This window comes from Monodelphis domestica, chromosome 1 (assembly GCF_027887165.1).
Source record: "Monodelphis domestica isolate mMonDom1 chromosome 1, mMonDom1.pri, whole genome shotgun sequence".
Lineage (NCBI taxonomy): Eukaryota > Metazoa > Chordata > Mammalia > Didelphimorphia > Didelphidae > Monodelphis > Monodelphis domestica.
In genome coordinates, this window is record NC_077227.1 from 403,915,144 (window position 1) to 403,922,994 (window position 7,851).

The following is a 7,851-nucleotide window of genomic DNA, read 5'->3' on the forward strand; positions in this document are numbered from 1 at the left end:
TGATTCTGCATTTAATTTTTGCCTGGGGCCACGCTTTTCTCCCCCCAGCCTCACTGTCTCCCTTTATGCAGACTCTATAAATGGAGCTAAATTGCCAAAGATATTTTTGCCAAATGTCTGTAATGTGAAAATAAATGAATTTCTAATTGGCTGTTGCAAAAGGAAAAATTACTTTTTGATCTCAGCTCAGCCAAGCAAAAACCTACCTAGCCTGAGTAATAAGATGCCAGGCCGTGGTAGGCGGTAAGAAGAGACAAAAGACGGGGCAAGGGACCCAGAGAGAGCAAGAAATGAGGTGAGTGCACCCAGGCACTCACAACTGTGCTTCTTTTCTTGCTCTTCAGGGGCCCTTGCTCCATTAGCCCCTAAGTGCTTCAGGGGCTCTTCGTTCTGCAGAGAGACTCCCATTCGCCAGCTGCAGAGATGGGATCCATGAGAGGCAAGGCCAGAACATTGGATCCGCAAGCCCTTGGCAAGGTTTGAAGATTACATTGCCTCCCTCCCCATCCCCTGCCTCTGAAAGTGGCATTCTATGTGCATTACTGTCTATAGGAAGCTTTGATCCTTCCCTATAACCCAGGCCACATCTCGATATCTATTAAGTCACAGGATTTTAAGTAAGAATAAAACTTTCAAAATAATAATTATTCCAACTGCTTTATTTAACAGAAGGAAAGTAACTTTACAAGGTCACAGGACTTCTTATGTAGCAAAGTCAAAACTGAAATCCAGGTTCTCTGACTTCAATTCCTGTGTTCTTCACACAATAACAGGCTGCCTCAATTTCTGTACACCTAGGAAAAGATGATTTTCTGGCAATTAAAACATGGAGTTTTAAAAAGTACATTAATAAGCATTTTTGGAAGGTACCTCCCGCCGTCTTTGCAGAATTAGAAGTTACTTATGTGGACACTGCATAGAACATCAGACTTGTTCTATTTTTTAGTTTAGTTTCAGTTTTGCTCCAGTTTTGATTAACATTTAAAAATTTTTTCCCTTTTTTTATTCTTAACTCCAAGGGATGGGCCTCTGGGAGGAAGAAGTTACATCAGGAAATACCATTATTGTAAAGACAACATATATCAGTTAAATATATTTTAAAAATAAAGAAGGGGAAGATCAATAGATAGAGAACCAGGCTTCAAGACAGGAGGTCCTGGATTCAAATATGACTTCTGACACTCCCTAGCTGCTTGACCCTAGGCAAGTCATTTAACCCCAGATGCCTAGCCTTTACTGTTCTTGTGCCTTAGAACTGACACTTAGCATTGATTCTAAGATAGAAGGTAAGGGTTTTTTTTTTTATTTAAAACATTCCTCATTGAGCCCCCATTTCTACCCACACATACACACCCTCCTAAGAGGCAGCCTTCCTGCCTTTCATTCACTAGTCCCAGATGAAAAGAGAGAACACAGAACAAATCCACCATAGAGGTTAGGCAGCTGTAACTATCTGAAAGGAGCAGCGGATGCTTTGAACACTATGTCCCATGGGCTATTCACTGCCAGAGTCTTGCACTAACACGATCCTCCACACATGGGACAGTTTGGATGGAACATCAGTGTCTCAGGAGCTTGGTAGCTGAAAAAGAACAGGATACTACAAGAGCTAACCTCCTGGGTCCCCCTCTCCTAGGCCTCCGCAGCCCCCTTCGCCCATTGGCAAGTTCCTCCCGGAATTTCAATTTTGAGGAGGAGCCCAGCTCCATAATTCCCCCTGCAGACTTTACCATCATATCCCTAGAAAACCTTACCCTCCTTTTCCTCTGTTGTGTCCCCCATCAGACTGTAAGCTCCTAGAGGCCAGAGATTGTATTGCTTTGTGCTTATATTTGCATCCCCAGGGCTTGGCACAGTGTCCAGCATATAGTAAACATTTGACAAATGTTTATTGACTAGGTCAGTCCTATGGGTGGAAACAAGAGCCTGAGATGCCCATGGCATCATGGTTATTATAAACAGTAAAAGAACTCCCATGAAAAATGTACATGTAACCACTCATGTGACCATGGGCCAACTCTTGGCATTAAGCCTTCTTTGTTCACTTTCTATATTAGTGCAAACATCTGTCATTGTCCTGCTGCCACCCAGGACTCCCCCCCAATAAAAACTATTTACCACCACGATGTATGTCAGTAAACTCTCTCCAAGGTGGGACCACCCCTCTAGGTGGCCTACAGTGATACTGATGCAGAATTTTGATTAGTCATCAGTCAGCAAACACTTATTAAGCATCTACTAAGTGCCAGGCACTATACTAAGCCTAGGGCTACAAAGAAAGGTAAAAGACACTTCCTAGTTTTTCAAGGAGCTCACAATCTAGTGGGGGAGACACTATGCAAACAACTATGTATGTTAAGAATCAGAGAATCTCAGAGTGGTAAAGGAGAGGTTTATACCAGACTCCTTTCAGAGCAGAAATACCAGCTCTAGTATGCCTGATGACTAGCCAGTCATCTTACCCCTAAAGACCTCCAGTGACAGGGCATAGGCAGTCTCTTTAGGCAACCCATTCTACTCTGGAAGAACCCAAATTGTTAGGAAGTTTTCCCTCACATCAAATTTAAACTAGTTTCTTGAAACTTCCATTCATGGCTGCTAGTTCTATGCTCTGGAACCAAGAAGAATATGTCTATTCCCTCTTCAATAAGAGTCCTAAAGATAGATATCATGCCTCTCCTAAATAGTCTCTTCTCTAGACTAAATATCTCTAGTTTGTTGTTGCTGTCATTGTTTTTAGACGATCTTCGTAGGGCTTGATCTCCAACCACCTCATCATCCTGGTTGCCCTCCTTATATCCCAGCTTGATATACTCCAGTTTAACAATGTTGTTCCTAAAATATGGCACCCAAGACTGAACACAAGACCCAAATGGAATTGGACCAGGATAGCCTCTTGACTCCTTTGCAATATAGTTCCTAACCCAACTTCCTAGTCACTAGGAGATGTCCTCTGGATCTTCTCCATCTGATTCTAGCCAAAATTTTGTCTCTAATACTTACTGTTTGAGCTTGGAAAAATCATTGAAACGTTCTGGGTTTCCGTGTCCTCATCTATAAAATACACAGAAGGAGAGTGGCATATTAGATGGCCTATGAGGCTTCTAAGAGCTATCTATGACCCTATGACCAGAAGGATAGGGAATGCTGCAATACAAGTTGAAGTAGCCAGGGATTTGGTCTTTCTTTCCCTTTCCCTGGAGCCAATCCCTGACTCCATAAGAGGGAGGGAGACAACTCAGTGTCTCTCTCTCTGCTCATAGGAGTCCCTACCAGTCACTGAGAATTAGAGGGCCTGAATCCTTTGGATCTAAGTTCAAGTAGAAGAAAGATCAAAGAGACTGGCAGAGATGAAGGGAAACTGATCTGTGGGAACTCTTTCTCCTAATATTTATTGTTCCTCATCCAACCTCAGACTCTTAGTAATACTATGCTACTAATGCTGCCTCATTGCCAGGATCTAATCCTGGGCAAGTCACTTTACCTCTGCCTCAGTTTCTTCAACAATAAAACAGGGATAATAACAGTACCTACCTCCCAGGGTTGCTGTGAAGATAAAATAAGATGATATTTTTAAAGTGCTCAGCTTAGTGTCTGATTCATAGAAGAAGTTTAATAACTAATTATTCCTTTTTTTCCTTCCTTCCTCCTCCCCTTGCTCCCATGTATTCCCCACCCAGAGATTTAAGGAACAGAGAACATGGGGCAGTCCTGATGTCATGCCTCCAGAATACATGAGATATATACTCTGACTCCAACTCCTTTAAAGAGAAAGTTGACTCTCAGGTATGAGGCACTAGCTAGGAGGCAGGATCCCAACCTAGCCTTGAAATTTTGAGTCAGGACTAGTAGGGACTCGAAAACTATCTTCTGATTTCCCTAGAGCCTTGTCTCTTGCATTTTGTACTGGCTAGAATTAAAATGGAAACTTTCTGAATTGCCTCCTAAATTTTTATACTCTTTAGATTTTCCTATTCTTGCTCTTAGCTGGGAATCTCCAGCCTGGTGCCAAAGTAATGGTCTCCTAAAAACCCCTTCTCTTCCCACCTCTGACTCCTCTTCTGTAGGGAATAAAAAAATTAAAATAAAGCCAAACAGCAAGGGATTCAAAGCTAGGGGAGAGTACATAGACTGAGCCCTAGTTATTTCCTCCTGGCTTTTATCAGAGGCTATTATTATCTAAGTCAAATGAGGAACCTTTTAAAGAAATAGCATTGGCAGCTGGACAACATTCTTCCAGAGAAGAATGACCAGGACAGTAAAAGGATTAAAGATCATACCATAAGATATGTCAAAAGAACTGGGAATGTTCTCAGGAAACATCCTCAGGAAAAAGGAGGTCTGTGGAGATTGGAAAATGGGGGAGGATATGATTGCAATCTTGAGGTAGTTGAAGGATTTATCAAGGGAAAAAGTGATTAGATTTATTCTGTTTGCCCTTATAGTGCAGAATTAGGAGCAACTGGGTAGAAATTCAGGACAAGCAAATTTTGACTCTAAGGAAAATCTTCCTAACATTCAAAGTTGAAACTGACTGCCTCAAAAAGGGAATTCCTTCTCCCTGGAATTCTTCAACCATAGTCTAGATGACCAATTGTAGGGGGCATTGTTGAGGGGATTCTGTTCAGGATGGATGAAGTCAGTAGGCTACAACTCTGTTGAAAATGTTCCAAGCCTGTACCTCTTGTTTGTCTTTCGTTTTCAGAGGACCAATGATAATGTGGGGTGATATATTGACTTGTTCATGAACTGGATTTAAGTGAGGCAGAGCTGGCACAAAGTCTTCAGCCTCACCTGCTCTCTTCCAGTCATCAAAGTCCAATGGCAAGTCAAAAGTCAGGATGACTAGGATGCAGTAGATGATGCTGGCTTCTCTGATGTCTAAGTTTTGAGTACTCCACAGTACCAGTTTCAGCCCCCTTTATAGCTGTTGGAACAAATGTTCTTATCCACCCATTCTGCCAGAGGAAGTCTTCACATACTTGGGGTAGATAATCCCCCTAATTCCCCAGTGACAGTTTAAGGCCTGTCAGTTACCCTCGACCAGGTTTAGCCTATCTGCAGAGATGGTTTTACCAGGGTGAAAGTTATAGTTTCTTGAAGCCACAGGTGAGAGTTGGGTGAAAGATGGATGAGCAGCCCTGAAAAGGGCTCAGCAAGCCCTTACACTCGAGTAAGCCTGGAGAGTCTGAAAGGGTCCAACTTGTGAAGGGCCTTAAAAGCCAGAGAGAAGATTAAAGATGGCTGGTTTGGGGCAAGAAACTCAGGCGTGAAGCATCTGCTTTCCTTCCCTGCCTGAGGAGAAAGCCAAGGAGGAATAACAGATCCCAGAGTGGGGAAGGAAAGGAAGAAGTGACATTAGAACTCTTGAATCCTAAGTCTCCCAACAGTGCCTCTAGCCCCTTCCTGAATCTAGTGCTCTTTTTTCCCTAGAATGAGCCCCAAGGGAATGTGAGCTTCAGGCCCAAACTTATCCAGGTTGTCCCAAAGAGCACTGGCCTGACTCTGCTAGTCAGAGTGATAACAGAGTAACAGCTTCAACTGCACTCAGGAATAAGTCTCAGGACTGGATAGCTTCCATCAAGCAGAAGGGAGATTCCTCCTGGACCAGGAGGAGCCCTGCACTCCTAGCCACAGCCCCAGAAGGTGAGGGTTGAGGTTTTGGTTATAAAGGGTGACTGGCAGGTGTGTAGAAAACATGACCCAGAATTGGCAATGGAGAGGAAAGGTAGTATGCAACCCATCTTCCCACCCTCTTTTTTTAAAACTCATACTTTCCCCTCTCAGAATCAATACTATATATTGGTTCCAAGGCAGAAGAGCAGTAAGGGGGTTAGGCAATGGGGGTTAAGTGACTTGTCCAGGGTCACAAAGCTAGGAAGTGTCTAAGGCCAGATTTGAACCTCGTATGTCCCCCCCCAACCCCCCCTCTCAATCCACTGAGCCACCCATTATTACTAACTAATCACAAACCCTTTGGGGTTGTACCACAGCACCAGCTTTGGGGGCTAGATAACTTCCAAGGTACTTTTCACTTGAGATTCTGTGATATGAAAAAGAAAGAAGCCAGGAACAAGTTGAAGAATTTTATCAAGATTCCATTCAGTTTCACATATGTTTAAAATGCCTACTCCATAAAAGCCATGGGAAATATACTATATAAATAGGTATACAGATCTTCATTCAAGGAGTAGTGAAAATAGTAACAGCTAGGCTAGTTGAAGAAGACTTTTGGTAGGATATGGTACCTGAGTTGATCCACAATGGAAACTAAAAATTCTAAGAAGCAGAGATAAAGCCAAAGGAAGGGAAGGAGGAAATTAAATTTTTAAATGCAGAAAAGGCAAGAAAATTTATATTTCTAGTTTATTTTCCAAAAGAGCTTTAGGGGGAGGGAAAGAGGAACATATATACAATTTCTTGGATCCGGTTGAAGGAAAAATTTAAGTGATGAGGACATACTCCAAAGGAGATAAAAACAATTCTTCGGTTCAAGTGAGGGGGAGCTAGGTAACCCAGTGGATAGAGAACAAAGTCTGGAGTTGGAAAGACCTGGGTTTAAATCTGGCCTCAAACATTTCTTAAATGTGTGACCCTGGTCAAGTCACTTTACCCCGATTGCTTAGCCCTTACCACTCTTCTGAAGCCTTGGAATGGATATTTAATATTGATTCTAAGGTAGAAGATACAGGTTTAAAAAGAGAGATAGCAAGAAGTGAGGACCCATCTTGTTGATTCAATTGACATTAACTCAAAGGGCTTAGTAGAGTACTTGAAATCTGTGAAAGAATTAGAAGTGAATTTCAGATAAATAATAGAATTAGACCTGGAGATTTGGGGGAAGAGGAGAGAATGTATCATGGGACACATCTTTCTGCATGGTTGGGAGAACTTTGCACTAATTCCACCAAATGGGTCAAGGCTAAAGATTCTGCTGTGTCCCCTCCAGTGCACATGAAGTCAGTATAGAGCTATGGAAAGAATAATGAACACCACAGCCAAGGACTGGTTCAAATCCCAGGTCTTCCATTTACTCCCTGTGTTGCTTTGCATAAATCTAAGAATTTTCTCTGTTAAAAGAGGGAATTTGGATTAAGTGATCTTTAAAGTCCCTTTCAATTCTAAAATTATGAAACTTTGAGGAGATGTCATAACTGGGGTAAAAAAAGATACTCCCTTGTGCTGAGAGCCCTAGACAGAGTCACTGACCAATGGGAATCTGGGCACTATAACTGTGGTAAGAGTGGTAAGAGATAGGTAACCACATGCTACCCACTTTTCATTTACAATTAGAGGCTGATTATTTCCAGTCCAAGAGAAACCAGAGCCATGACCTATGACTCAGGAAAGTGAATGCACAGTGGGTGTGTTCAGGAGTAGAGTTTCAGGGATAGAGCACCAGAACACAATAGAAGCTACTGTAGAAAAGGAATGGTATAGACTTCACAAAATGAAAGAGAAGGGGAAAAATATACAGGTCATTTATTTAGTTCACACACCTGGAAAGTAGCTTAGTCTTTGGGAGCTTCTCTTTGCTCTTGAGCTCCTTGTCACACAGAAGAAAACAAGGAAATCAGGGAAGTGTCTAAAAAAATGAACAATGGGAAGAAGAAAAATAAAATGAGTGCACACACCCCTGGTGGGGGTGTGTATGTGCCACTTGGTAGGGGTGGAGGCAGCACTGGGTCTAAGTGGGAGCACCCACATCCAAATCCAAGCTCTATCACCTAGTGTCTAGTCAAAGGTTAGAGCCCAGTTAAGAGCTGGTTGTTAAATTTTTGTGTGATCATTTACAACTCAAAAATCAGCAAAAGCTACAAATCAGGGCTTCATTTACTGTTTTGTTGATTG

The 7,851-nt window shown here is 42.3% G+C and overlaps 1 long non-coding RNA gene across 1 annotated transcript; it reads right to left on the minus strand.

Annotated features, from left to right (window-relative positions):
• Positions 1 to 671: 671 nt before the first annotated feature.
• LOC130453651 (uncharacterized) lies at positions 672 to 7,587 on the minus strand. The gene is made up of 3 exons (XR_008911109.1): positions 7,500 to 7,587; positions 3,004 to 3,054; positions 672 to 794 (listed from the first exon to the last, which is right to left on the minus strand). It is a non-coding gene; the product is annotated as an uncharacterized LOC130453651 (long non-coding RNA).
• Positions 7,588 to 7,851: the final 264 nt, after the last annotated feature.